A 25,455-nucleotide genomic window follows, 5' to 3' on the forward strand; every position below is an offset into this window, starting at 1 on the left:
CCAATGCCCCTCCCATGGACTTCTGAATGCCAGAATGCTTTTCAACAGTTGGGTCAAGCTCTATGGGCCATATTATCAGGAAAAGGCGATACATTATCGCCGCTTTTATCGGAAGGAAACTGTGGCTTAAGTGGCGATAAATTTAATGGGCTATATAATGGGCCCGATTCACAGAATGAACTTAAGACTCAATCCTAAATGTACTACTATTTTGGTATTCACAGAATGCACTTACTACTTTTGGCATTCACAGAATGAACTTACTACTTTTGGTATTCACAGAAGTTAGGATTTTGTCTTAAGTTTGTCTTAAGACAAACTTAAGACAGACTTAAGACAGGCTTAAGACAAACTTAAGACAGACTTAAGACAAAATCCTAACTTCTGTGAATACCATAAGTAGTAAGTTCATTCTGTGAATACCAAAAGTAGTAAGTGCATTCTGTGAATACCAAAATAGTAGTAAGTTTAGGATTGAGTCTTAAGTTCATTCTGTGAATCGGGCCCAATATGCCCTTGTGATTTCCCATAGAAGCCCAGGTTCTGGTGTTAACCTGGGCTTCTATGGGAATTCACAAGGGCATATTATCAAGCCCATTATCGCCGCTTTAGTGGCAGTTTCCTGCCGATAAAAGCGGCGATAATGTAGCGCCCTTTCTTGATAATATGGCCCACTGTTCTGCACCAGTATTAGGCACCCCAGACTACACTAAGGCCTTCACACTCTATGTACACAAGAGGGATGGTTGTGCTTTCTCGGTTTTTAGTACAGATGCACGGTGATAAGCAGCAGCATTGTGCATATTTTTAAGCTGTCCTCGATCCAGTCGCGAGGCGTTGCCTGGGTGTTTTCGCTCTGTGGCAGCAGCACTGTATCCATATGCCAGAGTGAGGGGATAGTCTTGTCACATAGATTGCTTGTGTTAGTACACCGTGCAGTTGATGCCCTTTTTAACCAAAACACAGCATTTAACTAGTGCTCGCTTGACAGGATATGAATTGACATATTTGGCACCTCATATCACCTTTAAAAGATGTTCGACTATTAATCCGGCTACTCTATTGTCATTCCCAGCTACTCAGTCCCAGTCACAAGAGTCCCATAACTGTATATTCCTTACTAAGGAACAAACAAACAGTCGCATTGACCTCAAGATAGGCCCCTTTCAAATGTTGATGGGGAATTATGGGTTGATGGCTCCTGTTTGAAACTACCAGATGGCATGACATCAGCTGCATAAGCAATCACGCTTCAGATGGTAGTTGAGACAGCTCACATTCCACAGATGTCAGCTCAGGCAGCTGAGTTGATAACATTGACGAGGGAGTGTGAACTTAGTACTGACTTGTCTGTTAACATCTACACCAATAGCCAATATGCCTTTGAAGTGGCTCACGATTTTGGGCTACTCTGGAAGGAAAGAGATTTCCTTACATCACATGGGACACAAATAGTGCATGGAGAATTAGTGCATAATCTCCTTACTGCTTTGACGTATCCAAAGAAAATAGCGGTTTGGTAAATGCAGTGCACACAAGAACGTGATTGATACAATAGGACAGTGCAATGCCTTCGCAGATCCCTCAGCTTGTGAAACTGCAATGCAGCGAAGCACTACATCTATGTATGTGGTGAAGTCACAGGCAGAACGTTGGCATGATGCCAGGCAAGAAGTGCTGGACATGCAGCGATCTGCCTCTGCAGATGAACTAGAGCAATGGGCTAAGGAGGGAACATTGGATGATGAGAGCTGTTGGAGAAATAAATACATGACCAAATGTAGATTGCCCACAGCCTATTTACACCCTATGATTCACATGGCACATGGGCCGGCACATGTTGGAGCATCCTCAATAGGGAAGTTGCTTATCCAAGTTTGGGATCAAGCTGAAATTGACAGCACAGCTATAAAGATAGTCCAGACTTGTCTGATTTGTCTCCAGTATAATACTGGAAAGGGAACACAAACTCCAACGGGAGGGTTTGCCACAGGAAATGCACCTTTTGAGGTTCTACAAATGGATTACATCCAGCTTCAATGCTGTAATAACCTGAAGTATGTTCTAGTAGTGGTACGTGCCTTTAGTAAGTGGATCGAGGCGTATGCTATGAAAGATAATACAGCGCTCACTACAGCAAAGGTGCTTCTAAAGGAGTTTTTCCCAAATTTGGCGTTTGACGACTTTTGGGGAGGGACAACAGACCCCATTTCATTGAACAAGTTCTTGAGTATGTCTTGAAAGGATTGGAAATCAAGCAGAAGTTTCATGCTGCCTTCCACTAGGCCTGTGTGGTAAATTCAGTTATGCTCGCAGAATTTATGGAATTTGGGTAATTTGGCGTTCCGCAGAGAATGGTGAATTGCCAAAAATTCTGCAATCTTTCTCCCCGAGCACGCAAACAGCATTCGCAAAGAGAAAAAAAGCACGGTCAACGGCTGCAACAAGCAATTCCGCGTTGTCGCACAACTTTACAATGCTCGTGGAGATTTTCTTCAGTTTTGCGGAGCTTTGCGTAGCACAACTATGCAAATTCCACCCACCCCTAACTTCCACCCACAATCAGCGGGGCTAGTGGGACGATATAATTCCACCCTCAAACTTAAGTTGGCAAAAATCCAGGCTTCCACATCTCTGAAATGGCCTGATGCACTACCCTTGGCATTGCTGTCCATTGGATCGGTGCCACATACACAAACTGGCCTCACACCATATGAGGCGGTATTTGGAAGGCCCATGAATATCTGTGGGATTCCTAAGCCACGCCCTCTATATAATGTAACTTGTGTCTTGATGAGTGACTACCTGTCACAGTTCACTGACAGCTTGCTTTCCGTTCATCAACAGGTTCGAGAAGCTCTTCCTGACAGGTCGCGAGGTGATGGCCATGATCTCCGGCCCGGTGACCAAGTGATGGTCAAAGTCTTCCAGAGGTCGAATAGCCTGGAACCGAGGTGTCGCATCCCAGAGCAGGTGCTCCTGGCGACCAGAACTGCAGTCCGAGTAACCAATAGAAAACATTAGGTTCACTCCACCCATTGTAGAGAATGCCGTCTGCCATGGTGGGACCTGCTGCACTCATCGACCATCGAGAAATCCTGGACACAGAGAGATGCCAAGCCATATCACCTGAAGAACTCGAGGAAGTCTTAATGGACCACACAATCCCTGGTGCATCTCGATATCAGCTGCGACCCCGGAGAGAAACTGCATTGCTGAAAAAGACTGGTTGAACAACCGCCCTGGGTTAGTGAAAGACTGAGCCGAAGAGGGGGGATCTTTTTCTCAGTGACAACCGTCTTAACTCTCAGTGAAGAAACCAACAGCTGCCCAGGACTTTAGAGCTCTATCTGATTTGTTATTTCAACATCAAGATAAACATGCCTATGGAAGAGACATCGACTGCAGCGAGAACCTGCGACAAGAAGACTATGTTCATTGCTGGGTTTACTTTCATTGTGATTATTATGGCAGTAATAACTTGGGTTGTAGAGGAAGTGGCTCCTGCTCGACAAACGCTGACTACCACTACTCCTGTCCCCATTGAGTATCATTACTTCTCCTTTCCCTATCATGAGCAGCAGCACAGAATGTCCTACCTCAATAATTCATCCATTCAGATGTCGCACCACACCCATAATGCTACGAATATCACCAACTGTTGGGTGTGTGGAATGATGCCAGCTCATCAGAAAAAGGGAGGAACACCGTTCATTCCTCTGCCGTTTTCACACAATGGTCTTGTCAAGCTTGGTTCGCATTGCTGTGGGCTTCTGAAGTTGCTAATATTACTGATGTTGGTGTAGGAAGGCTAAATTTACATCTTAATAAAGTATGTTATCCTCATGAGGAAGGAGATCCACAGGCTAAATGAACTATATGGGAAATGGAGGAGTATTGCAGAGGAAACTCCCCCATGTTCTACGTTTTCCCAAACACTCAAACAACCAAGAGAAATGGACCTCTTGTTATAGCTGTTAATAGAGCTCGATCAGACTTGTATGTGAACACTGTTGGAAGAATTCCCATGGGGGAAAGCGACTGTACTTTGGTGTTGAATATTACTGGAGTAAATAACAGCAGTTTTATGTCATCACAGAATACCTACTTCATATGTAGGAATAAAGGGGACTACCATCTACCCATTGGTTGGTCAGGAACTTGCTATGTGTCCTTTTAGTTGCCACCTGTGTTTTTGGCTTCTCCATCCTACCATAAAGACTATAAACTATATAATGATATTTCCAAGAACTGATATAAGAGGAAAATAAATCATGATGAGGTGGATCAGACTATCACTGCACTGCAGCAATATGTTGACTTTAATTTGGGATTGTTCTTCTTTGTTGGTGCCGCCTTAAACATCAGGAAAATCAGACACTTAACCACATGTTATAGAGGCTGTGACCAACCAGACAGCTATGGCACTTGGAAACATCACAGAAGAACTGCAAATTAAGAGGATTGTGGCACTCCAAAACCGAATGGTCCTCAATTTCGTGTTGGCTGATCGAGGTGGTGCATGTCGCATCATCGGGAGCAGTTGTTGTGTTTACATCCCTGATCACGCCCCTTCAGTTTTTGATGCAATCTCTAAATTGCATAAAGTTACTGCTAAGATTCACCCCGATACCAGAACATGGACTTTAATCAGTTGGCTTTGGACACTATTTGTTACCTGGAGCTGGAAACTGTTGACAGTTCTATGTATATTCTTTGTGATTCTACTGTCGTGCTGTTTAGGTCTACAATGTGGTCCAATGCTTTGTTCCCTTTGTGTCACTGCTTGCAAACCTGCCAAATGCAACGTTAAGAATGTAAACGCCCAAAATGGATTAGACCAAGAAGTTAATCAGATGATGCAAATTGATATACAAGATGTTTTCTTTGTTCTTTTTAAATCATAAATGTCTTCAGCTAATGCCAAAAGGGTCGTCAGTGGAAACTAGCAGAGATCGCTGTTAGCATGAGCTGAAGCCATTTTGTTTGTGGCATCCATTTTAGTTAGCCATGTGTTTGCCATGTGCTTCCCCGTCTTTGCTGTTGCCTGCTTCTCTATTAGGCCTGAGTCATCATCTATAGTTAACGCCTTCAGCACTGAGCCTGAGCACTGTGCATGCTCAGAAAGGCCTGTAGCTGCTAGAATGCACCTGTTACAGACTTATCTATCAGGCTATTTTAACTGTTGTCAGCAATTATTTAGCTCCTCCCACTCTGTTGACTAAGTGATTCTCATGTATCTTTATATGTGAATAGCTATTTGTGTGTACACTTGCACTGCCTCTTTTTGAAAATCCATGCTTACACTGCAACTATCACAGTATATAGGCACCATGGTTTCTGTACTCCATGTGCTGCCTCATACATTGCCTGAGGGTTATGTATCGCTGCAGTTCCACTCATGAGGTTTATTAAACTATTTCTTTAATATTACAGCTTCCGTGCCAATCTCTATTTTGTCAGTCTACAGGACTCTTGCGCAAAGAAGGGCGAACTCTTGCACCGGTGAGCCTCTGAAAGGCTCACCCCACACCAGGAGGTCGAATGGCAATAATAAATAACAGAGGCAAAAGAGGGAACCCCTGTCTGGTGGCCTGTGACAGCATGAATTGTTCGGTCAAGGCACTGCTCACTTTTAGTCGGGCCAATGGAGTGGTGTAGCGCAGTCAGGCTAGGTCCGGGAAGCCTTTAGGTCTACTGAGCTTTTGCAGTGTGGCATGCAAAAAAGACCCTTCGTGTGAATCGAACACCTTTTCGGTGTCCATTAAGACAGCAGCAGCAGGAAGATCGGGAGTTATCCGGTTATTGACGAACCCAGACTGCAGCGGGGATATTATTCTCTCCATGAGAAGGGAGAGACGTGTAGCGTGGACATTATCTAACATTTTATTGATAATGGGGATGGGAGCACACTGCTTCACTTCCAGCACAGTTTTCTCCCCTTATCATCCTGGTAAATGCAATTCAGTTTAAATGCTTACATGAATTTTTGTAGAAGTGTTTCACCAAAGTTGAGTGCAGGTTAGTGCTGTTAATCTCTAGACACATGTGTTTCTGGATATTATCCTTCCTCAGTATACAGTCAGCATGCAAGAGAGTAATGGGTTTATTTTACTGGAGAGCTTTATACATTGCGATTTAGCCTTGAGGAAGCCTGCAAAGGGCGAAACGCGCGTCGGCTGTGGAGCACTGTGTGTTTAAAAAAGAAATAAAAACAGCATTTTCTACACAACGTGACTCTCTTGGATTGGATAAGAAGTGTTTTTACGAGTACATGAATTGGAGAATAAATGCTGACTGCACAAGGTTAAAGGTGACTTTTTGTGATGTGCGCTGGTGTTCTATCCAAGTCTAGGGAAGGGCATAGGGTTAAGTTGAAGTCACCACCCATTAATATACAGTCAGCATGCAAGCAAGTAATAGGTGTGGAAATATCCCCCAAAAAGTCGGGTGCGTCTACATTAGGGCATGGACATTTATCAGTAGCAGAGGTTTAGAGGCTAAAGTGCCAGACACTAATAGGTAGCAGCCCTCTGGATCTACCATTACTTTCATCATCAAGAAAGGGATGCTTGTATTGATCAGAATGCAGACACCTCTGGAACACGTGCTATAATTAGCAAAGTAGAGTTTACTACCCAAGCTAGATGTATAGTGGTTGGGGGAGTTCGGTGCGCAGTGGGTCTCCTGCATGTATGTATGTATGTATGTATGTATCGCATACTTCTATAGCGCAGACTGTCAGCCAGAGGGCATCCTGGCGCTTTGACTCTCCTTGACCATTACGCAATCACAATTTTTACACTGCCCTGGGAAAGAGATGGGTCTTCAAACCTTTTTCAAAGTAATAAAGTTCATTCAGACTCCTCAAAGACAGAGGAAGAGAGTTCCACAGTCTGGCGGCAGTATAGCCAAAGGAGCGGCCACCCATCCGTAACCTCTGGATTCTAGGGACTACCACGAGGCAAGCCAAAGAGGAGCGCAAAGGTCTGGCAGTGGAGTACCATGAAAAAGGCTCTTGTAGCAAAACCGGACCCTGACCATGAAGGGCTTTGAAGACTAAACAAGATGCTTTAAAACAAATGCGCTGCTGGACAGGTAACCAATGAAGATCTTTAAGCGCCAAAGAGGAGGTAGCTCTGCGCAACCGAGAAAGGGCAAGCCAAGAGCCAGCCAAGTGCCAGGTGCTCCCAGAAGCAGTGCGTTGCAGTAATCTAGCCTGCTAAGAATAATGCCATGCAGTACCTCCGGTCTAGCCTGTGCCGGAAGGATAGGAAGGATCTTGCGCAAAGTACGGAGTAACATCATACATGTGGTAATTGTCTTATTAACAAAAACATCCAGTTGTAGATTAGGGCCGAACATGACACCCAAGTTGCGAGCGGAGTCCGCCGCCGCCACCGTACCCAAGGAAGATGTTGGCCAGAAATCCACCGGCAGAGGGCGCGGGGTGCGGTCCAATGAGCAGTACAGCACCTCCGTCTTAGACCCATTAAACTGAAGCGACTTATCTCGCAACCAGTCCGCAGTAGCTGTCATACAATGATGGAAGGTCTCCTTAGACGCGGCATCTTTGCCTTCAAATGAGAAGATGAGCTGTGTATCATCGGCGTAATTAATTGCCGAGATACCGAAGGATTTGACCAATCTGATCAGGGGACGGAGGTATAGATTAAATAGAATGGGGCTGATTGCCGACCCCTGGGGCACACCTTGCCCTACTCTTCTAATGCCAGATCTAAAAGGCGGCAACGCCACCACTTGGTGTCTGTTGTGAAGGTAGGAAACCAGCCATTCCCGCGCCAACCCAGCTACCCCAATCTCTTCCAGTCTGCTGATAAGTGTGGCATGGCTGACCGTGTCGAACGCGGCCGACATGTCGAGCAGTACTAAAAAGGCTGCCTGACCAGTGTCGACCCGCGAACGAAGATCATCCAGGACGACCACCAGCGCAGATTCCGTGCCATGCGCTGGCCGGAAGCCAAACTGAGCCACATCTAGACAGACATTAGCTTCCAAAAAACTGGACAGAGATTTAGTAACAAGTTTCTCCATGATCTTAACAGGATAGGGGAGCAGCGAGATTGGCCGATAGTTCACCGGGCAGGTAGGATCCAATGTGGGCTTCTTCAAAAGCAGAGAGACCACTGCCACTGTCCAACATTCAGGTACCGTGGCGGTACTGAAGGACTGATGACAAATGGAGTATAAGGGAAGGAAGAGTTCCTCTTGGAACAACTTCCACAATTTATGAGGCAGCTGATCCATCGGCGAGCCCGATGATACACCATTCGCCAAAATACGGAACTCCTCAAAGGAAGGGAGAGTAAAACTGTCCAGCCGAGATTGTCCTGCCACTTCCTCTGGGTCACCTGGAATGGATAGAGGTGTCAGAACCACTGAAGGCTGAGGGCAAGGAGTGCCTGAACTAGAGAGTTCACTCAAAATAGTAGCGATCTTGTGCTCAAATGCAGCTGCCAAGGAGTCACATAGGGCCTGAGAGGCCGGGAAGTTATTCATAGCACAAGCCGGGCGGGAAAGGTAATTAACGATCTTAAACAAAGTTTGTGATTTGTTTGATGCCCGCATCAACATATCCTCGAGATACTTGGCTTTAGCGCATTTAATTTGTGCTTTATACTCCGATAGTGCCTTTTTAAAAAGAGCTCTATCCGGCTCTGAATAATGCTTCCTCCAGGTTCATTCCGCCTGTCTACACCGCAATTTCTGCTGGAGAAGATCGTTGGAGTACCAAGGCATAGCGAACTTATGCCTATCCCTAACTTTCCGCAAGGGAACCACTTTATCCAAAGATTTTGTAATTTGCTGGCACAGATTTAAATAGCTCTCTTCCACATTTCCCCCAAGGAAAAACCACAAGGTAGTAGAGTGGGTGGACCAGAGTTTTTCAAGAGTCAGGACCATTGCCTACAGACTTTGGTGAAACCCGAACTACTATCTCTCAAAAAGTCAGTTGGGAGGTATAGGGAGAAATGGACAAGAGCATGGTCCGTCCAGCATTGGATACTTATATCCCTGATTGTGGCTTGGGTGACATCTGCAAAGATTAAATCTAAAACATGACCCTTCAGATGGGTCTGGTAGAGCACCAGCTGCTGCAGCTGGATATTGCGGCAGGCCTGGCACAAATCTCTATAGGCTGTGTCAAAGGGCCCATTTGGCCACAGATTGAAATCCCCCAATACTATTAGCCTGGCATGTGTGTTCGAAAGATCGTAAATAAGATCAATCAGCTCAGGTAAAGTTGATAATGCATTACCAGGTGGTCTATAGCATAACAGTCCGGAGTATAGCACTCATCTTTGTCCTTTGAGTGAAAAGCCCATGAGTTTAAAACCTCGGACCTCCTTAATCTCAAGCTGAGATATGGCCAGAGTGTCTCTAAAGAGGATTCCTACACCTCCACCTCTGCTCCCCACTCGTGGGTTATGCCTAATTTTATAGCCCGGAGGGCAGGCCAGTCCAAGTTCCACCTCACTGTCAGCTCAAGTCCATGTTTCTGTGAGACATAGCACATCCAGCCCATAGGAATCGCAAGAAGTGCAATTTCAACATGATGTTTGCAGAGGGACCGAACATTAAGCAAGCCACAAGATAGCACCCCAGGGCCGCTAGTGGTAGTCTCCGGCAGGCTACTCGACTTAGGGGGCTGGTCATGCAGAATAAGTTCCTCCCTGGAGTACACTAGACTGGAGCTGACAGGAGAAGCAGCATGACTGGCACTGGTCGCAACCTGTGCCCGAACGGGCGCAAACGGGCTTACCTCTGGCGCACCGCCGGCGCACTATCGGCACGTCCGCTGCGCGCCTATGCTGCGCGCTTGGCAACTATCCATCTTAAGTAGCCGTTAAACGCGGGAGTCCTACGAGGCAACCTCTGGCCCTGCAACCAAGATGGCGCCCGCAAATCGGCACCCTCCCGGTTTTCCTCACCCAAGATGGTGGCCTAAATCGCCGCGACGCAGTCAAAGCAAGCACTGGATCGTCCTATATCCCGCAAAGTACGGGGTGAAAACAATTTAGTGTGCAGGTAAGATCTTCCGATTTAATTATTGCCCCAAGAGATGTCCAAGGTTAAAAATGAGCGCCTGCGTTCAGAGTCAGCAGCACGGTAGTGCAAGGTGAATTTAAAAAGAGTAAAAACTCAACAGGATTGGCAAAGTAAGCGTGCACGCTGCGGTAAATAGAGTATACCTGCCAAAGGAGAGAACCAGCTTTTAAATGTTCCTCCAAGCACGGGAGTCCTACGAGGCAACCTCAGCCCCCGCAACCAAGATGGTGCCCGCAAATCGGCACCCTCCCGGTTTTCCTCACCCACGATGGCGGCCTAAATCGCCGCGACGCGGTCAAAGCAAGCACTGGATCGGCCTATATCCCGCAAAGTACGGGGTGAAAACAATTTAGTGTGCAGGTAAGATCTAACGATTTAATTATCGCCCCCAGAGATGTCCAAGGTTAAAAATGAGCGCCTGCGTTCAGAGTCAGCAGCCCAGTAGTGAAAGGTGAATTTAAAAAGAATAAAAACTCAACAGGAATGGCAAAGTAAGCGTGCGCGCTGCGGTAAATAGAGGCCAGTTGGCTATCACCTCTGGACAGGTAGGACAATACCTATTTCCCCTTTCGAGGGTTAGTCAATTCCCTACCATTTCAGGTCATGCTTCCTAAGTCCAACTCTCCTGCTCCACCATCAGATGGACACATGTGAGTCTAGGTGCAGAAACGGCAGTGCAAAGATGTGAATGATAAAACAGTGCATGACGTGCAGGTTAGTTGTTCCTTTGTGAAAGAGAAGAAAAAACAATACAATAGTAGAACCAGAAGAGCCCGTGCCCCACACCCACACCGGACAACAAACAAATAGCATCCGGTGAATCCTTTAGCCATCCCAAGAAAAAGGAAAAAGCAATCAAGTGAAGTACTCCTAAGGAGGTGGAAACACTCGAGGGAGAGTTCCAGTTGGCCATAATACTGGCATAATGAAGAACAGATTAATTGGATACATCCACAATAGAAACAAGTGGGGGCAGCTTCACTAACTAAGGTGGTCAGCTCCATAATTGGCACTTGATCGATTGTGACCAGACCAGGGAGGACCTGGCCTAGCAGTTCAGGCTGGACTGCTCCCATTGGGTGCAGGATCAAGACTGATTTGCATATGGCTGGTTTCAAACTGGAATGGCATGGTGAGCAAAAAATCAATGGATTTAGGCCCAGATCTCTGTACTGGGGTGAATGAATGACATTTTTCAACTGTTCTTGTGGCATTTTCTAACACACAATTTAAAAATCATCTTTACTAAAAAAAATGTGTTAATTAATACTGAGTTCAGAGAGCCTAAACTTTAGTTCTCTGTGTTGTCCCTATGGGAAGTTATACTTATACAATGTTTCAATAGTGAACAACGAAATTCGCAGTATTTCACTATCAGGACATGTCACACACACCAGTACATCTCCTACCTTTCACATACATTGCATCCTACCATATATGGCCTACCATAGGGGTGCCATATATGCAATGAAAGGGAAGGTTAGGGCCTGGCAAGTGGGTGCACTTACCAAGTCGACATGGCAGGTAACAAACTGCGCACAGACACAGGTGTCAAGATATCTTTTTAGGGCTATTCATATGGGTGGCACAATCAGTGGGGTAGGCCCACTAGTAGCATTTGATTTAAAGGCCCTGGCACACACAGTGCACTTTACTAGGGACTTACTAGTAAATCTAATATGCCAATCAGGGAGAAGCAATTGTTATAAGAATTTACACAGGAAGAACTTGCACTTTGACACTAATCAGCAGTAGCTAAGTGCCCAAAGCATCTAAGCCAGCAAAAATGAAATTATGCACATCATAAAAAATACAGGAGGTAGAGACAAAAAATCAGGGGAAACCACGCCAAAGATGCCAAGTCTAACACTTGTCCCCTCCAGCTGAAAGGTGGGGAGAACTACCCATCTTATTGGGAGTACTCATCACTAAGGCAGAAGAATCTGGATAGACCATCAGCATTGGCGTTTTCTGTACCAGGGCGGTGTTCCAGCATAAAGTCGATTCCCTGTAGGGAGATGGACCACCTCAACAGTTTTGAATTCTCACCCCTAATCTGCATCAACCATCTGAGGGGCCTGTGGTCTTTCTGAACGCAGAATTGAGTCCCAAACAAGTATGGTATTAGCTTCTTCAGTGTCCAGACCACAGCAAAAGCTTCTCTCTCAAATGTCCTCCACCTCTGTTCCCTGGGAAGTAGCCTCCCACTAATGAAAGGTATGGGTTGGTCCAAGCCCTTGTCATGCAATTGTGAGAGTACTGCTCCCAAACCATGCTATGAATCATCTGTCTGCACAACAAATTATTAGGAGAAGTTGGGTGCCTTGAGCATGGGGGCCATGCACATGGCAGACTTCAGGGCATCAAGCTTCAGTCCAGATCACTTTTCTTGGCTGCTTCCTTAAAGGTCAGCTCCGTCAGGGGGGCAACAATGGTGCCATATTCATTAACAAACCATCTGTAGTACCTGGTGAGTCCTAAAAAGGCTCTTGCCTCTGTCTTGGTCATGGGGGGCTCCCAAGCCACAATGGTGTTGATCGTAGGCTGTAGGGGTGCCACCTGGCGGCTTCCTACCTGGTGCCCTAAGTACACCACAGATCCCTTGTTTTTCTGCCCTTGATAGTGAGGCCTGCCTTCTGTAGAGCCTTTCACACTTCACAGAGGTGTTGCATGTGTTCCTCCCAGCTCTAGCTGAACACAGCAATGTCATCCAGGTAAGCAGTGCTGAATTCCTCTAGCCTGTACAGTACCTACTTGACAAGTCGCTGGAATGTGGCAGGGGCATTCTTCAACACAAATGGCATGACACGGAACTGGTAGTCCCTCTCTGGCATTGAAAACACAGACCTCTATCTTGCCCCATCAGTCAAGGTAATCTGCCAGTACCCAGACGTTAGCTCAAACATACCAAGGTACTAGTCAGCTCCTGACCGATCAATGAGCTCATCAGCTCTGGGAATGGGGTGTGTGTCAGTCCTGATGACAGCATTGAGTCCACGGTAGTCCACGTAGAACCGTAGTTCAGGAGTGGCACTGGGTGCAGCAGCTTTCTGAACCAAGACCACTTGGCTAGTCATGGGGCAGCTGGAGGGCTCTATCACCCCTAACGCTTACATATTGGAAACCTCTTCCTTGATGCTGGCCCTGACTAAATTTTATGTTTTTTCAGGTAAACTATCCTCAGCGCCTACATCATGGAGAGACCAATTGGTGATTCCTGGATTTAGGGAGGACAGGGAGGGGAACTGCCCCAGCACCTGGCCACAGTCCCTTTGCTGCTCTGGGGTCAGGGTGGGAGAGAGGTTCACTCCATCCAATGACCCATCATGTTCCTTGGCTGACAGGAGGTCGGGAAGAGTCTTAGTCTCTTCTTCCATTCCATCATTTGTAGCTAGAAGCATTGTTACTTCAGACCTCTCAAAGTGAGGTTTGAGGTGGTTCACATGCATGACCCTCAAAGGGTTCCTGGCAGTGTGCGAGCTGATCAAGTAGGTCAAGTCATTCTTGCGTTCCACCAATCCTCTTGTCTTGGAGCATACAAGGTTCCACTGGAGCCATCACCCACACTTTTTGAACATGTTGAAACTCACCCAGAGTGGTATTCTGGTCACACTAACAATTCATCTCCTCCTGGCTCGCTTCCAGGTTCACCTAAGCAATTTTCCTGAAGCGCAGGGTTTGGTTCCTGAAGACCAGCATGTAGCTGAACACATCTTGGGGGGTATTACCAGGAGTTTTCTACCAGGCTCTCCTTCACCAGACTCAGAGGTCCTCTCACAGGGTGCCCATACAGCAATTCAAAGGGTCTGAACCCTAAGGATTTCTGCAGTACCTCCCTGTAGGCAAGTAACAGGCATGGTAGAAAGACGTCTCACTTATGCCACATGGGTTCTGTAAGAACTTTTATTGTGCCTTTCAGGGTTCAGTTGAAGCTCTCAACTAACCCATTTCCTTGGGAATTAAGGAGTGGTGAATTTGCACATTACACCACACTCTTCCAACAATGACTTAATATACCTAGATATGAAGTCAGTACCACGGTCAAAGAGCACCTCTCTGGGAAACCCGACACTGGAAAAGATCCCCATCAATGCACGGCTCACCACACGGGCTATGATTGTCCTGAGTGGGACATCTTCCGGGTACTGGGTGGCATGTAAAGTGATATACCATATACCCAGGGCCTGTAAACTGAATGCTACTAGTGGGCTTGCAGCACTAGTTATGCCACCCATACAAGTAGCCTTTCAAACCTGTCTCAGGCATCCCATTGCAAGGGCCTGTGAGTGCAGTTTACTGCTACTTCGACTTGCCCTTTAAAACCACTTGCCAAGCCTTAAACTCCCCTTTTATTACACATACGTCACCCCTAAGGTAGGCCCTAGTTAGCCCTAAGGGCAGGGTGCTGTCTAACTAATGGGTAGGACATGTACTTTTAAGTTTTACATATCCTGGTAGTGACAAATAGCTACCCTTAAGTTTGAAAGCTTTAATTCGGTTAAAATAATCAACCATATAAGAAAGTACAATCATAAATCAATCTACAATAATGATAAAATGTAAAACTACGGGGTTAAAAATATGTACATAGGAGTTCATAAACATATAAAAATCCTGATGCAGAAAGTGCAAGAGCATAATCCCTGTATAGACCCTTGCTATTTACGGGTCCAAATACCGAAAGTGCAAGTGCAGAAGGTTACATGTAATACCCTAAAAATCATACAGTCAGGTGTCAATGATCATCGATATCCTAATACTAACAGATTTCAAAAGAAATGTAGCTAAATAAAAACACAAACCTGAGTCCTCTAATCTAAGGAGCAACTTCATAGCGTCTTTAGTAGATCCTATATTGTAATATAGGAAGAACGGTTTTAAGTAGAATTTCCCTAAATGAGAATACAATTTACAAAATAATAACATATGGCAGAAGCTTTGTCGAGAAACTCCATCACATGGGCATGGTTGAGTAGAACACTGTTTCAAAACCGGAAAATTGACAAGATGATGTTTGGTACCCAATCTTAGACGTGTTAACACAAATCGATGAGATGCTCTTGTCACGACTGACAGGTAACTTTGAAACCACTGCTTGAGATCCAGTTGCAGATAAAATATAAAAGTTGTTTGGTTCTCAATAACACGAGATCGGGCCTCTATTTTATAAGCTAATATTTTTGATTTTATCTCCCTTCTGGCAACAAAATCTGCACACCCAGGATCCAGCCGGATATCACAATTGATTAAAAAGTTAAACCAATAAGAGATATAATTAAGCCAAGGTATTCTTAAACAGTTCTCCATTTTGAGGCAGTCCCGTATTTTAGATTGGGTAAACATTGTTTCTTCTTTCAACCATATAGATTTCCAAAGTAGAAGAGGGCCAAATCAGCAATATATTTAATGCCCACTTCCCGATGAATAAGTTCCGTAGAGGCCGATAGTGGGACAAACAACAAGCGTTTTAAAAATTAATTTTCAGTTTGTAATATATTACCTTGGCAATGTCCCCAAATGTCTGTGCCATAAAGTGCAGCAGTAACACATCGTATCTCATAAATTGCCAGCATATCTTTGATACGTTGGTTGCCCAGTTTAGCAGCAAATCTAAAAATACCATTAATATTTCTCAACATCTTGGAACAAGCATTATCCAGTTTCTGTGCCCATGGCCTGTTCCCTGCAAATGTAATACCCAAATAACAAAATGTTTTAACTGTCTGGACCTTAGAGCCTTCTATATAGTAAGATCTAGATGTTATTGGGTTCATGCCGCAAGCCATAACAAAAGTTTTAGATTTATTAATTTAAAGCTTTCTTTTGGCACTAAAAGCAGTACAATTATCAATAAGACGCTGTATCCCAATGGGGGTGCGAGAAAGTAAAACCGCATCATCAGCGTACAAAAGGATTGGTATAGGATTCCCATCCACCCTTGGTGCATCCGACACTGACAATTTCAGGGCTGTGTCTACATCATTGGTCAACAATGAGAAAAGTAGTGGAGCTAGAACGCAGCCCTGTCGGATGCCGCTTTTAACTTTAAAAAGGGGGGTATATTCGCCTGAGTAACCATACCGGACCTTACTTGACAGCTCCCCATATAATCTTAACAGAAAATAAACTATCTCTTTGGGAGCACCCATATCTAGTAATAGGGGCTATAAAATAGAATGGTCAACAAAATCAAAAGCACTGCTGAGGTCGGCAAAGCATAAATATAAATTACCCTCCTTTGCTAGGGAATATTTGCCAATCAAGAGATCCAAGTTGACACACTGCTCTAGTGTGCCAACTCCTTTTCTAAATCTGTATTGTACTTGTGTGAGGATCGACTTCTCTGTGACCCAAGATTCTAAACTTGATAGCATGACCCTACTCATGATCTTTATAGAAGAATCCAATAGGGAAATTGGACAGTAGTTACGGACGCCAGTTTTTACTCCTTTCTTGTGGATTGGTATTATAATTGACTGACCCCATGATAAAGGGAATTGGGTCTCAGCAGCAGCATTAAAAACTCTGGTTAAAAACCGAGACCATAAAACCATTTCATTTTTTATAAAGGTCTATCGGGACCCCGTCGGGTCCCAGTGCCTTGCCCCCCTTACTACTGATTATGCCCTCAGTGACCTCCTCTATACTAATGGACAGGGGTATTATTGGCCAGTCAGTGGGAGGTTGGGTAGGCAGAATGGACAGGGCATTTCTATCAGTTGGATTCAAAATGTTTGAAAAATTTTCTACCCAGCAATTACAGTTAATAAAGGAGATGAGTTCTGGTATATGATCGTCCTTCAGGAAGGAGCTATTGACCTTATCCCAGAACAATTTACTATTTTTAGTGTCTGCTGCTTGGCTTAGATCTTCCCAGGCTATTTCTTGGAGCTCTACTTTTCTGGCTTTAAGGGCTGAAGCATATTCTGCATGTAAAACCATAATTGTTTTTGGGTGTTTTGAATTACACCCCAGGGCTTGTTTAAGACGATGTAGAGCCACAGTACAATTACTGTCAAACCAGCCTACCTTAGGTTTTTTATTTCGACAAACGGATTTCGTCAATAGGCTCTCCACAATGTTATTGATCTTAGTAAAATTGACTAGCATCAGTTGTGGGTCAACCTCATCCCCTAAGCAAACTTGGATTTCATTTTGACATTTCATAATGACATCATATCGGATTTTGGATGGATCCAAACCAGCCCATTTTATCCGGACACCATTCAGTCTAGTGGGGGCAATACACGGGCTATGGGAGAAATTGGTTACATTTTTATAACCCCAACACCATAACTAAAGAGAAATACTGTTATGATCACTAGTTGGTTGATCCGTTATCCAGGGTAATGAAAACAAATGTACACTATTACATGAAATTAAAATGTGATCAATATTGGACATTGCATTTCTTCCTGTGAATGTGGGACGTTTCACAATATGTTTATCAATAGCACAGTGCAATAATTCTAGATCCAGTTTATCAATAACACTATTTAAGGCTGTACCATATTCACAATGGGGAAAGTGCATATAACAGTCATCATCAGATTCACCCCTCCTGTGCCCACAAACTTTAGTCAAGGATAGTGGGCATGCTTGAACATTAAAATCACCAACCCAAAGAACAATAATCGAATTTTTAATGGTGCTGATCAGCTTATCGAGTTCCCTTTCCAGGGCATAGACAACTGACCCGCGGGAGGAGTTGAACACATTATTATAGAAATTGATCAGAATAAAATCTTTTCCCACGGGGGATGCCAACCACATAATCTGGGAATGGGTGCCAACAACAATACAACATTTAGGGCCAGATGTAGGTAACTAATTTTTACCGATTCTAAAATACCGAATTTTACCGAATCGGTATTTTAGAAAAGGGAAATGAGATATAGGTAAAAAATCGGTAAAAAATACCGATTCAGTAAAAATCGGAAACCCCGACCCGGTAATTACTGAATCGGTATATACCGATTTGGCAAATACCGATTCGGCATTTCACATTCATTCCTATGGGCCTGGATGCCCGTAGGAATGAATTGGATTTACTGAATCAGTATTTATCGAATCGGTAAATACCGAATCGGTAAATACAGAGTCGGGGATACAAAATAGCAGGCAGTTGATCCATCAACCAATCACGTGCCTCCACCCCGCCCCTCAGCCAACCAACAGAGCAATCTACCAATCCTGTACATCCACCCCACCCCACAACCAGGAAGAGGCCACACCCATGCAAGTGCAGAGTAGCTGATCACACAGGAGAGCAGTTACTCAGTGACAGGCTGTTGTAAAGCTGAGCTGTGCGGGACTAAGAAATGGATTCCCAAGACTCCCACAGGGAAGGTGCAGAGAGGAAGAGGAAGATGAGGTTCAGCACAGGTGAACTTCAGGTGCTGGTGGAGGAGTTGGTAAAGCACTACTCCAAGATATTTGGAAAGCAGTCTCTGCAGGTAGCAGAGGCTGTGAAGAGGAACACCTGGCTGGGGATCCAAACAAAAGTGAACGCAATAGGAGTGACAACCAGGGAAGTGGACGATCTCAAGAAGAGATGGTATGATCTGAGGATCATTACCAAAAAGAAATTGGCAGCAAGAATGAAAGAGGCCAATGCTACAGGTGGAGGAAAGAACAGGGCACCTGCTCTCACGGATCTGGAAGAGCTGGTGGAGTCCACACTGGAGCCAGAGTGCGTGGTAGGGATTGGTGATGCAGACAGCTGAGCCCGAGCTGCTTCAAAGAAAGGTAAGGGACATGTCCATCATTCCTCACCCCTTGCCTGTCTCCCTCCCCCAATGTGGCTGTGTGTTGAGGAACTCCAGTCCAGGCTTCAGTATCCACCTGCAATGCATTATGGGAGTGGTAGTCATAAGAATACACATCAGGCATGCCACACAATACAATTAGAGACAGGCAAGGAGCAGGAAATAGTGCAAATAAAATGTGATTTAATAGTGAAATACACGGTGAAAGCACCACTAAGACACTGTCCATATCTGTCCACAGGAGAGACTTTGCGCAAGTCAATGCAGGAGAGGGAGAAGACACATCCCCAAAGGGAGAGGAGTGAGGAAGAAGGCAGGGTTGCAGGGCCCAGCACTGCAACACCTACAGTACCCTGCACACAAGCAGCTGCCACACCAGAGGTAGCCACCATGCAACTTGAAGCATCTCCTCTGCTCCTTGACTCACCACAACATGAGTCACAACAACTTGCCACACCAGCAGACTCAGAGGTGTCAGACATCTGCAGGCTCAGGAGGCATGGCGTTCCCCCGCTAAGGATCTTACAAACATCCTCCGATGAGGAAAGGGAGGGTGAGAACCCAATGGAGTCAATGGCAGGAAATGCAGCAGGTCTTCCATCCACTCCTGTCACTCTATCCGGAGGCAAAAGACGTTGTAGGGTCCAGGAGTCAAGCGTGAGTGGCCATGATGAGGGTGTCTTCCGTGGCCTTGAGACCACAATGATCAAGGTGCAGCGCCTGCAGTGCACAGTCAAATGCGCCATATGAACAAAAACTTTGATAACATGAACAAGGGGATAACATCAATGGCGGACAGCATGAGGGACATGGCCGATGGAGTCAGGGACATGTCACAGTGTGTGATGTCACTTTGTGACGAACTACATGAGGACGGCACCCAAAGACGCAGGGAGAAGCAGTGCATGCAACAGCAGACAAGGGGCATGCACCGTCTTGCAACTGCAACTTCACTGCTGTGTCGCCGTTCAGTTGCGATGCAGGAGGGGCTGGTGCACTGCTGCAATGATCTCACAAGGGGGATGGGGAGAGTCCCTACAGCAATGGAAGTGCTGCTGACAAACCAGTCAGCCACCACAGGAGCTGTAGGTTTAGGGGACACAGACAACACCAGTAGCAGGAGCAGCACCCCTATCCCTGAAATACAGAGGAGCAGCAGACGCCAGACTACCGGCGCTGGCACAGCAGACATAGAACTAAGCCAACCTCAGGCATCACGCAGTGCAGTGCATGGGCGCAGGCAGTGAGGCTGCCAAATTCGGTCGGACATGTGAGGGTGAGGTAACCCCAGTCCACCCAGTTGTGCTAGGCACACTTAGGATGTAACAATTGTGTCTTCAGACATTTAACGTAGTGCCAAATAAACTACGTGCATAGCATTACAACACGTGCTTTGTCTCTATACTTACTCAAAAGTAGTTGTGTGGGATCTCTGTCTTCCATCTGTGGGTGTTGGTACTCATACTGTATTGGCTGCTGGTAGTGCCTGCTCATCGTCATGGTCTTCATAGTCCTCCAATTCCACCTCTGTGCCCTTCTTCATTGCGAGGTTGTGCAACATTGCACAGGTTGCAATGATTTTACAGCATATTACTGGTGAGTACTGCCGTGCCCCCCCACTTTTGTGGAGGCAGCGGAACCGGCTCTTCAGGAGGCCAAAGGTGCTCTCCACGATGTTCCATGTGGATTTATGTGCCACATTGTATCGCCTCTGGCTGGGGGTCGTGGGGTTGAGGTAGGGTGTCAGGATGAAGGAACAGAGTGCATATGCACTATCCCCTAATGTGAAAGGAGTAAAACATTACTCACAGGCACACATTAACATACGTCTGCATCATCTATCAAGGGAGTGTCACACAGTAATTTACCTAGCAGGTATGCTTCCCCAAATTCCCCTGCTGTCAGGTGGGTGTAGATTCCACTGTTTTGGAAGATGTAGGAGTCATGGGTGCTTCGTTGGTACCTGGCCATTATATCTGTGATCATGTACTTGGCATCACAGATTACTTGTACATTTATTGTGTGTGATGACTTCCTGTTTCTGTATATGTGCTCAGTGGCAGCAGGTGGGCATATTGGGATGTGGGTGCCATCAATGCAGCCAATCATGTGTGGGAAATTTGCCATTAGGTAAAAGTCAGTCTTGGTCCTGAGCAGGTCCGCATCAGTGTCTGGGAAGTGGATGTAATGCTCCATTCTTTGCATCATGGCATCCAGGAACTTCCTGAAGAAACAGGACAGGCAGCTCTGGGACACCCCACCTACCGCAGCAACAACACTCTGGTAACTCCCAGATGCAAGCAGGTGTATGCTACAGAGCACCTGCACATGGGGTGGGATGGCATGGGCCCTTGGTTTTGGGTGCTCCAGGAGTGGGAGCAGGTCCCTGATCAGGTCCAGGATGGTTTGGGGGTGCAGTCTGTATCTTTGCAGTATCTCTGGCTCTGTCAGTTGGAAGAGTGTAATCCTCTGCCTGTAGACCTGCTCCTCCCTTCTCCATTCTCTCTCTCCTGCTGCCTGTAGCCGTAGCCGCCTTGCTATGATGTAGAATGCCGCCATTCTGGTTACAGTGTTGCATTTTGGGGCCCTATTTTATAGGCTGCACCTGGTTACCACCTGCTTACAATCCATGCTAAAAACCGACTCTAATATACCGATTTTTCATCAAATTCGGTATTTTATGGGTCACCTACATCTCAAGGGTGTTACTTTTTCCATTTCTTATTTCCCGAATCGGTATATTTACCGATTCGGTACATTTACAGACTCGGAATATTTTCCGAATCGGTATATTTACCGATTCAGTACATTTACCGTCTCGGAATATTTTCCGATATGGTAAATCTACCGATTCAGAATTATTACCGAATCGGGAATTTTTGGACGCCCTACATCTCAATGTCCAAATACCGGTCGGTAAGGGCTAAAATTCGGTAAATTCGTCCGTTACCGACCAGTATTTGGCTACCTACATCTGGCCCTTAATCTTACATTTATTCATATTAGTGGAAATCAAGATCAAAAGGCCACCCTTTGCTCTACCCGAAGGGGAAACCTGGGCTGGGAGCCAATGGGAGGTGAAACCCTCTACATAGATTGGTTCAGTGCTCCACGTCTCCTGTAGGCAAATGATGTAATGTTGGGCCCTATTTTGCTGTTAAAACCAGATATATTCCAGGTGGTAACTTGATACCCATTACACGTATTAACCTCATAAGCTTCCCGAAGGGGTACTTTATGGCCCACCACTTCACTAGTGAAAATTGGTTCTACTGAGATGCATTTTGAATCACTATGGGTGGTTGGTATCCGTGATACATTTGTAGGTTGCAATCTACCCTGCTCTATCACACGTAGGTCAACCTTTCCAGATAAATTATCATTATTCTTGGTTCCCTCTATAAAGTTTGTTGGTACATGCCTTTCCCGTTCAGCCTGACTGGACTGTATGGATCCCTCACGTCAATCGTTAGTGTCAAGATTACTCAAGGCCTGGTATCTATTGGCAACAAGGATGGTAAAATTAAGTAAGGTAGGGAACGGGGAAGGGGCTAGCAGAGATCCATTTCTGGGCCAACTACCATTATCATGCATCGCCATTAAGTGTCTGTAAAAGTACCCTAGAGGGAGAAGGGTAGTATTAAATTCCCAGGGAGAAGGTGGTGGTGCGTTGCTAAGGGTATTGTATGCCCACCTTGGAGACCGGAAATTGATAATGATACAATCGCCATCAAAACATTTTTTAAGGGGCCCAATCCAGCCCACTCACCCTGTTGTCAAAATATGACTTACCCCTTCCATTGGGTAGCCACAATTATTGGTTAACCAAAACACTACTTTGTTCATAAGTGAACCATGTTCTTCTACTTGACCTAGTTGAAGTTTAGGTACATTAACCAATATTGCGACATAGGCACTACATTAAGGGGGTAGGTTTACAGACGTGAAGATTTTTCTTTCCTCAAAAGCTGAAGTTTTTAGACCATTCAGCTTTGCAGGGTCAGATGTAATAAAATTACCTGAATTAGTCCCTACTCTTTCCTTCTGGGGTGGGGCAGGCCTATAATTATTAGAAGACTTTCCTGTTGCTAAAATTGCATATTTTTCCCCATGTAACGCCTCTACAATAGGGTTCCCTTCCTTAAAGTTAATGCTGGGTTCACTATCCAGGGCGGTAATCAGGGATGTGGGGCCTACAGCAACATCTTTCTGCTGGGTCCTAATCGTCTCATTTTGAAGTTTATCGTTGACTTTAGCAAGCGATCCACTAATCTTATGGATTTCTCTAGAAGCTCTATCACTGTAGCAGAAATGGCCTCTAAGGTTAGGGCATGCTATGGGGGGTCTAATCTAATCAAATTAACAGCAGGCGGGCCTGGTTTCCCTATATGAATATTCTTTTTATCTTGTTTTGTTTTGTCTTAGGGTTAGGATTAGAGTTCCCGTGTTCTAGCATATTCTTTCTACATACCCTGGTCTTTTTCAGAGGCGGGGGGCTTCCAGGGATAGTCAAGGTGGGGGTTGAAGATAATCGGGTACCATCCCCATTAATATCTCCAGCATAATTGGCGTTGGGCCTGTCTCCTCAACTAGCAATGAGTGATTGATTGATTTATCAAATATAATCTCGCTAGAAGGGCTGGTAGGGGCCCTATCCCCGTTCCCCTGTTCTCCCCCCATACAGCTAGAAACTATGGAAAGAAGTCTCTCGGTACGATCTATTTCTTCTGAGAGAACGTTAACTGCTTTAACCAAATACGTGTCAATCGTGGTGCAAGATTTGCCAATGTACGGCTTGACGAGCTTCCTCCTTGCCATGGTATTCCAAACAAATGACACTAACAATAATAAAAATAAAAAATAAGGAGGTAGATAATTGGCCTAAAAGGGTACTGACAGGGGCATAAATAACAGCTGCCTAGAGATAATATAACGGCTACTAATGGGGGAGGCTGATGCAGGACAACTAATGTGAATCCCGTAGTATCCTTGGACCTAGAGTCCTTGCTAGCCAAAAATGTGCCCCCGACCGGGTCTCCAGCTGTGGAGCGTCACCGATGAAAATAAAGTGCAATGTAGGTTGGCCTTAATTAAAGTGACGTGTGCTATACAATGCAGATTAGTCTGCTGCGGAAACAGACTTGCTAAGCTGAAGCTTAGTGTTTTAGGCGGCCCACTAGGGGTAAGGTGTGAGACAGATAGGCCATGTGCAGGACATTACAAGTATGTCACCAAATAAGTCGCAATTCCACAGTAGCAAACACACAATATTAAAAGGTAAGACAATTAAAACCAGTTAAGTTGGCATGTACAAAAGATAATCAGTCCGAAATTATTAGCAGCAAAGATGTCGTTAACGTGCAAATTACAAATAAGGGTAATAGTCACCAGGGTCTAGGATGAGTCAAATAAATTATATTCAGGATCTTGGATCACTCACGATTCAAGGTGAGGGCAAAACAGTTCCAAGTTCTGATCGGGGTGCTAGTTGTTAGAGGGGGGCCCTGCCCTGCCTCTTCCTGGCGATGACGGGCTAGGATGGGCCTGCCCTTGGCCCGGGATTTGCCCACGCCCATCCTGCGTTGAGGTGGGGTGTCTGGATTTTGAATGGCGCAGCAGGTACCACGTCACAGCTGCGACACTGGGGGTTGCTGGGTGATGTAGTTTGCCCGGCCATGTCAGGATTCCGATGGAGTCGTTCCCCTCACGGCGTTGCCCAGGAGCGCCCAGCCGTTTCCCTCGCAGCAACCGTTGACTAGAGGGCGGGCAGCAAGAAGGGTAAGGATGAGCCGCTCCCCTCAAGGCGTTTAAATTCATTTTCACTATTGTGAGGCCTACTCCTCTCATAGGCTAGCATTAGGAATTTGTTAAAACACTATTAAGATGTAATTCCTGATTAGAAAGGAGTAGCTGCAGTGTGACTTGTAGTGTGCAAGCAGTTTGTAGTGGGCTGATCCCACGTGCGCAGGAGGTACAAGTAGACACTGTAGACGTGGCCAGGTAAAAGTAGATGATGTTTATTGAGTTCTTAGGAAGTAGTTACATCTAGCCCCACCAGAAGCAGCTTCCTAGGTGTGCCTTTCACCGCGATGATAGGCATGTGTGGCGTGAAAATTACTTGAAGACAGGAAAAAAAAGTTCCAAGGACACAAACACTGCAGAGTCAATGTAGCTCTACAGATCTTGCAACCAAAATAAAGTTCTATGCAGCAACAGAACTCGAAAAGAACAAAGTACTTGGTAGCTGATGTAGTTCCCAGTTAGCGGATAAACTGTCCACTGAAGACAGCACCTTGACTCTGAAGAACAGAGAACTCACTGCAAAACTATGAGGCAGGTCCGGTGTCCTAAAGAAAAACTCACTGCTCAAACATTGAGATAGAAGAGGCAGACACTTTATGGGCAGTTTGTGAAGTTCATGTTCTGAGAGGAGATGCACACATGGAGAACCTTCAAGGGGTTTTGTTATTATACAATTCACATAGAATTTCAACAATATTTGAGGTCCTTATATGTATAAGACCAATAGTGCAAAGCAACAATCTCAAATTTTTATGCAATTTATATAGGTCACCACAAGTGATCCAAAAGAGAAGAGAGGGAGAAGGTGTGTATG

The sequence above is a fragment of the Lissotriton helveticus genome, chromosome 1_2, assembly GCF_964261635.1.
Source record: "Lissotriton helveticus chromosome 1_2, aLisHel1.1, whole genome shotgun sequence".
Lineage (NCBI taxonomy): Eukaryota > Metazoa > Chordata > Amphibia > Caudata > Salamandridae > Lissotriton > Lissotriton helveticus.